This window comes from Schistocerca americana, unplaced genomic scaffold (genome assembly GCF_021461395.2).
Source record: "Schistocerca americana isolate TAMUIC-IGC-003095 unplaced genomic scaffold, iqSchAmer2.1 HiC_scaffold_141, whole genome shotgun sequence".
NCBI classification, from domain to species: domain Eukaryota; kingdom Metazoa; phylum Arthropoda; class Insecta; order Orthoptera; family Acrididae; genus Schistocerca; species Schistocerca americana.
Genome location: NW_025725491.1, coordinates 7,501 through 15,000, shown reverse-complemented (window position 1 = coordinate 15,000; position 7,500 = coordinate 7,501). Strand labels below are relative to the sequence as shown.

The 7,500-nt window shown below is 50.7% G+C and overlaps 1 non-coding gene across 1 annotated transcript in view; it reads right to left on the bottom strand.

The window, feature by feature from the left end:
• The window catches only part of LOC124567898, a 1,910-nt gene extending 1,573 nt beyond the window's left edge, over nt 1–337 (bottom strand). The window contains exon 1 of the ribosomal RNA XR_006971035.1: nt 1–337. This exon is cut by the window's left edge and continues 1,573 nt beyond it. This is a non-coding gene — a ribosomal RNA (small subunit ribosomal RNA).
• Nucleotides 338–7,500: the final 7,163 nt, after the last annotated feature.

Sequence of the window (7,500 nt, the reverse complement as noted above, 5' to 3'; positions counted from 1 at the left end):
ACAGTTGATAAGGCAGACATTTGAAAGATGCGTCGCCGGTACGAGGACCGTGCGATCAGCCCAAAGTTATTCAGAGTCACCAAGGCAAACGGACCGGACGAGCCGACCGATTGGTTTTGATCTAATAAAAGCGTCCCTTCCATCTCTGGTCGGGACTCTGTTTGCATGTATTAGCTCTAGAATTACCACAGTTATCCAAGTAACGTGGGTACGATCTAAGGAACCATAACTGATTTAATGAGCCATTCGCGGTTTCACCTTAATGCGGCTTGTACTGAGACATGCATGGCTTAATCTTTGAGACAAGCATATGACTACTGGCAGGATCAACCAGGGAGCTGCGTCAACTAGAGCTGAGCAGCCGGCCGCCCGGGAGTGTGTCCCGGGGGCCCGCGCGAACACGCAAGCGTCCGCTCAATTATTCTGCAAACAGGAGGAGGCTGAGCTCCCCTGCACGATACACCTCGAAACCCTCTCAGGTCCCGGCGGCGCGCAGCGCCGTCCTAAGTACTTGGTCGGGTTCGAGAGAGGCGCAATCGCCCGGAGTTTGGCGAGTAGACGCTTTAGGTGCGACCACCCGTGCTCCCAACTGAGCTTGCCGCTGCCGACAGAGGCCCGGGAGCGTGCTGTCGTGGCATTGCCGGCGGGAGACAACACGCGCCACCTACGGTGGCCGGCAGCTCCAACGCCAGCGCCACAGAAGGACAAAAGCCCCACTTGGGTGCCGAAGCGAACTCTCCCAGCACAGCGCACGCGCCAACACGTCCGCACAGCTGCGATACAAACCACCTGCGAGAACCGCAGAGGCGACCGAGCAGCAGACGGCGTCGCGGCGCCGAGCGCCGGGCGGCGGCGCATCCTCAGCGCACACAGTCCTCAATCGGACCAGCACACTGCAGATGTCCACCGCGCTTCGCACCGGGCCCGCGAGGACCTACTTTGGCCGCACGGCGCCGCGTGCAGGGTGCGCCGGCGCGCAGCTGCGCCGCCTGCCGCCTCCGTCGGCCGGCGCGCCTGCCACTGGCCGCCCCCACCAGCCGGCTGTAGCGCGTGCGCCCACGCACCGCGCGGCCAGCACGCCGGGAGGCCCCCCCTCACCGGCCGGGGACGGTCCCACCCAGCCACCGCCGCGTATCGCTTCACACCCACATGCCATTCACGTTCGTGGGCATGGTGGGTATCGCTGAAACAACCGGTTGGTAGCTCAACCGATCGTCGCCATCACTGATTCACCTCTAGCGAGAACAACCGCACCACAACGGTTTACCAGTTGTTCATTTGCGTAACGTCACCAGCAAACGTAGACGTCCATCGCCATTTGCAAATTCAACGATTGTTGCATGCCTGTGTCAGGTGTCACGACACACTATGTCTGCCCACATACACGCAACAACATGTGCACGCTTCGCGAACACGTGGAAGGTGGCCCCCGTACGTATGCGATGTCCATTGCGCGAACGACTGTCAACCGGCCTCTGTCGCATGTCGCAGATGTGGAACGCAGTGCACCATGCTGTCACGGTGTGTGAGAAGAGACGACTACGTCTGACAACACGCGCCACTACATCAACAGACGGCTCATGCTGATCGCCATCCAGGGCATACCACACTGCAATCCGGCTCTTATAGGGAGACGACACATAGCTGAGTGCACAACAGTTGGACCGCATGGTTCGCCGTTGTTGGCGCAGTCGTTGTACGGTCACATGTACCACGATGTATCATTCAGTACATGAGGACCAATGTGCAGTACAGTGTGTGATTTGGACGTACAACATCAGCGGACAGTTGACACAGGCCGTACCACAGCGTAGGCTAAGTGCTTCGCCATGCGAATGCCAATGAACAACTGCGAAGGGCATTGAGCATGTACGTCCTGCTGCCATCCACATTACAGTGTATCGCTGCAAGGTGTTTAACATGAAGCGATACACTGGGGACCAGGCAGTGCGAGTAGCAAACTATATTGCGGGGGTTGCAGTTAGGCAACACTACACTAATTTAACGCGTCGTATGACAATTACAGAGCGGGTTAAGGCCCAACGTGTGTTGGGTTAAGGCCCAACGTGTGTTGGGTTAAGGCCCAACGTGTGTTGGGTTAAGGCCCAACGTGTGTTGGGTTAAGGCCCAACGTGTGTTGGGTTAAGGCCCAACGTGTGTTGGGTTAAGGCCCAACGTGTGTTGGGTTAAGGCCCAACGTGTGTTGGGTTAAGGCCCAACGTGTGTTGGGTTAAGGCCCAACGTGTGTTGGGTTAAGGCCCAACGTGTGTTGGGTTAAGGCCCAACGTGTGTTGGGTTAAGGCCCAACGTGTGTTGGGTTAAGGCCCAACGTGTGTTGGGTTAAGGCCCAACGTGTGTTGGGTTAAGGCCCAACGTGGGTTGGGTTAAGGCGCAACGTGGGTTGGGTTAAGGCGCAACGTGGGTTGGGTTAAGGCCCAACGTGGGTTGGGTTAAGGCGCAACGTGGGTTGGGTTAAGGCGCAACGTGGGTTGGGTTAAGGCGCAACGTGGGTTAGGTTAAGGCGCAACGTGGGTTAGGTTAAGGCGCAACGTAGGTTAGGTTAAGGCGCAATATAGGTTAGGTTAAGGCGCAATATAGGTTAGGTTAAGGCGCAATATAGGTTAGGTTAAGGCGCAATATAGGTTAGGTTAAGGCGCAATATAGGTTAGGTTAAGGCGCAATATAGGTTAGGTTAAGGCGCAATATAGGTTAGGTTAAGGCGCAACGTAGGTTAGGTTAAGGCGCAACATAGGTTAGGTTAAGGCGCAACATAGGTTAGGTTAAGGCGCAACATGGGTTAGGTTAAGGCGCAATATAGGTTAGGTTAAGGCACAATATGGGTTAGGTTAAGGCACAATATGGGTTAGGTTAAGGCACAATATGGGTTAGGTTAAGGCACAATATGGGTTAGGTTAAGGCACAATATGGGTTAGGTTAAGGCACAATATGGGTTAGGTTAAGGCACAATATGGGTTAGGTTAAGGCACAATATGGGTTAGGTTAAGGCACAATATGGGTTAGGTTAAGGCACAATATGGGTTAGGTTAAGGCACAATATGGGTTAGGTTAAGGCACAATATGGGTTAGGTTAAGGCACAATATGGGTTAGGTTAAGGCACAATATGGGTTAGGTTAAGGCACAATATGGGTTAGGTTAAGGCACAATATGGGTTAGGTTAAGGCACAATATGGGTTAGGTTAAGGCACAATATGGGTTAGGTTAAGGCACAATATGGGTTAGGTTAAGGCACAATATGGGTTAGGTTAAGGCACAATATGGGTTAGGTTAAGGCACAATATGGGTTAGGTTAAGGCACAATATGGGTTAGGTTAAGGCACAATATGGGTTAGGTTAAGGCACAATATGGGTTAGGTTAAGGCACAATATGGGTTAGGTTAAGGCACAATATGGGTTAGGTTAAGGCACAACGTGGGTTAGGTTAAGGCACAACGTGGGTTAGGTTAAGGCACAACGTGGGTTAGGTTAAGGCACAACGTGGGTTAGGTTAAGGCACAACGTGGGTTAGGTTAAGGCACAACGTGGGTTAGGTTAAGGCACAACGTGGGTTAGGTTAAGGCACAACGTGGGTTAGGTTAAGGCACAATACGGGTTAGGTTAAGGCACAATACGGGTTAGGTTAAGGCACAATACGGGTTAGGTTAAGGCACAATACGGGTTAGGTTAAGGCACAATACGGGTTAGGTTAAGGCACAATACGGGTTAGGTTAAGGCACAATACGGGTTAGGTTAAGGCACAATACGGGTTAGGTTAAGGCACAATACGGGTTAGGTTAAGGCACAATACGGGTTAGGTTAAGGCACAATACGGGTTAGGTTAAGGCACAATACGGGTTAGGTTAAGGCACAATACGGGTTAGGTTAAGGCACAATACGGGTTAGGTTAAGGTACAATACGGGTTAGGTTAAGGCACAATACGGGTTAGGTTAAGGCACAATACGGGTTAGGTTAAGGCACAATATGGGTTAGGTTAAGGCACAATATGGGTTAGGTTAAGGCACAATATGGGTTAGGTTAAGGCACAATATGGGTTAGGTTAAGGCACAATATGGGTTAGGTTAAGGCACAATATGGGTTAGGTTAAGGCACAATATGGGTTAGGTTAAGGCACAATATGGGTTAGGTTAAGGCACAATATGGGTTAGGTTAAGGCACAATATGGGTTAGGTTAAGGCACAATATGGGTTAGGTTAAGGCACAATATGGGTTAGGTTAAGGCACAATGTGGGTTAGGTTAAGGCACAACGTGGGTTAGGTTAAGGCACAACGTGGGTTAGGTTAAGGCACAACGTGGGTTCGGTTAAGGCACAACGTGGGTTAGGTTAAGGCACAACGTGGGTTAGGTTAAGGCACAACGTGGGTTAGGTTAAGGCACAACGTGGGTTAGGTTAAGGCACAACGTGGGTTAGGTTAAGGCACAACGTGGGTTAGGTTAAGGCACAACGTGGGTTAGGTTAAGGCACAATACGGGTTAGGTTAAGGCACAATACGGGTTAGGTTAAGGCACAATACGGGTTAGGTTAAGGCACAATACGGGTTAGGTTAAGGCACAATACGGGTTAGGTTAAGGCACAATACGGGTTAGGTTAAGGCACAATACGGGTTAGGTTAAGGCACAATACGGGTTAGGTTAAGGCACAATACGGGTTAGGTTAAGGCACAATACGGGTTAGGTTAAGGCACAATACGGGTTAGGTTAAGGCACAATACGGGTTAGGTTAAGGCACAATACGGGTTAGGTTAAGGCACAATACGGGTTAGGTTAAGGCACAATACGGGTTAGGTTAAGGCACAATACGGGTTAGGTTAAGGCACAATACGGGTTAGGTTAAGGCACAATACGGGTTAGGTTAAGGCACAATATGGGTTAGGTTAAGGCACAATATGGGTTAGGTTAAGGCACAATATGGGTTAGGTTAAGGCACAATATGGGTTAGGTTAAGGCACAATATGGGTTAGGTTAAGGCACAATATGGGTTAGGTTAAGGCACAATATGGGTTAGGTTAAGGCACAATATGGGTTAGGTTAAGGCACAATATGGGTTAGGTTAAGGCACAATATGGGTTAGGTTAAGGCACAATGTGGGTTAGGTTAAGGCACAATGTGGGTTAGGTTAAGGCACAACGTGGGTTAGGTTGAGGCACAACGTGGGTTAGGTTAAGGCACAACGTGGGTTAGGTTAAGGCACAACGTGGGTTAGGTTAAGGCACAACGTGGGTTAGGTTAAGGCACAACGTGGGTTAGGTTAAGGCACAACGTGGGTTAGGTTAAGGCACAATACGGGTTAGGTTAAGGCACAATACGGGTTAGGTTAAGGCACAATACGGGTTAGGTTAAGGCACAATACGGGTTAGGTTAAGGCACAATACGGGTTAGGTTAAGGCACAATACGGGTTAGGTTAAGGCACAATACGGGTTAGGTTAAGGCACAATACGGGTTAGGTTAAGGCACAATACGGGTTAGGTTAAGGCACAATACGGGTTAGGTTAAGGCACAATACGGGTTAGGTTAAGGCACAATACGGGTTAGGTTAAGGCACAATATGGGTTAGGTTAAGGCACAATATGGGTTAGGTTAAGGCACAATATGGGTTAGGTTAAGGCACAATATGGGTTAGGTTAAGGCACAATATGGGTTAGGTTAAGGCACAATACGGGTTAGGTTAAGGCACAATATGGGTTAGGTTAAGGCACAATATGGGTTAGGTTAAGGCACAATATGGGTTAGGTTAAGGCACAATATGGGTTAGGTTAAGGCACAATATGGGTTAGGTTAAGGCACAATGTGGGTTAGGTTAAGGCACAACGTGGGTTAGGTTAAGGCACAACGTGGGTTAGGTTAAGGCACAACGTGGGTTAGGTTAAGGCACAACGTGGGTTAGGTTAAGGCACAACGTGGGTTAGGTTAAGGCACAATACGGGTTAGGTTAAGGCACAATACGGGTTAGGTTAAGGCACAATACGGGTTAGGTTAAGGCACAATACGGGTTAGGTTAAGGCACAATACGGGTTAGGTTAAGGCACAATACGGGTTAGGTTAAGGCACAATACGGGTTAGGTTAAGGCACAATACGGGTTAGGTTAAGGTACACATTGTTGTAAGGAAAGGTGTTTTGGGGGGGGGGGGGCCGGTTTGTTGATTGTGATTATCGTAAGTAAATGACTGCGGCATCATCTGATTTGCCACGTCAGGGTGCACCTTTGGCTCATAACAGGCGGCGCTCTGATTCCATGCTTGTGGCAGACCTGTGTCTTTCATTCCTGCCATTGTTTGTGTGCTGTGACAGGAGGCAGTATTGTGATGTTGGGTGTACCCCTGTGTAGGACATGTGTGGGTGTTGGTGGCTTAGCTGAGCAATGGTGGTTGTCGGAAGGGTGGGATATTCTGTTTTGTGAGTGGACCTCCCGGTCTGGTTATGATAGTGTGGATAGTCTAATGTGGCGGAGAGGATGCACTGGGTGTTGTTCCATGCTGGTGCTTACATATTGTCTCTGTGCCTGTTACAGGCAGAGAGTAGTGCGTGATAAGAGTGTCTGGCTGACGTGTGGTTGTGATTGTGAGCAGAGTCTTTCAGCATGTATACGGACAGTTGTATACATTATCTGTATTTTGATGGCTCTATCTATTACTAATCAGCGCCGTGTATACGTTTCATCCGGTTCCAGTCGAAACTGTTGTATCTCTGTACATTAGTGACACGGCGAGGCCGCCATGTAGTTACTCGTCTCGGCAGCTTCCACCGGTGTATGGCAAATGATTATAAGGAATCAGTCTAGTCGTCAATACCGATAGTGTGACGTCACATGTCTGGGGTGGGGGACGCTGCGCCCTTCCGGTGGGTCATGGCCTAGAAAGACTCTTCCCACGCAGGGGGGCTTGGACTGTCATTGACTCTTCCGAGTAATATACTTGCCGTACGTTTTTGCGACTGCGAGTGCAACGCTCACCGGTACCGACATGGATGGAGCGCCTCCTAGCTGACCGCTGAGCATCTGCATTCGTACAGAGAGCAACGCGATCGCGTCTGTAGCTCGTAAGTGGTACAGCTCGCAGCTCATGTATAGGGACAGCGGGAATGTCGCATATTGGACATAACTCTTCATGAAACGCACGTTATAGGGGTGGATTGCACATTGCGCGTGCGAGCAAAGTCCGCCGTTCATCCGCTGGAGTTGCGGGTTGGGCGGTTGGGGTGGGGCACGAACGGGTGCAGGTGGAGTGATTGCCGGTCCACGACTTCGTGCGGCAGAGGCGCTGGCGTTGGGGTGCTGTTGTCGACAGAGGATGCAGGCTTTGTGGGTGGGGTCGAAAGAAGGGCACTGTGGGCCCATGGCTGTCTTAGTCGGCTTGGCGTCTCATAGATGACGGTATCGTCGTTGCAGGAGGTCATGTTGCGGGAGACCTACAGATGGCGGTATGTTTTGCGGTGCGCTCGGCATGGCGGACGTAGTGTTGTCAGATTCGCATAGATGGAGGTA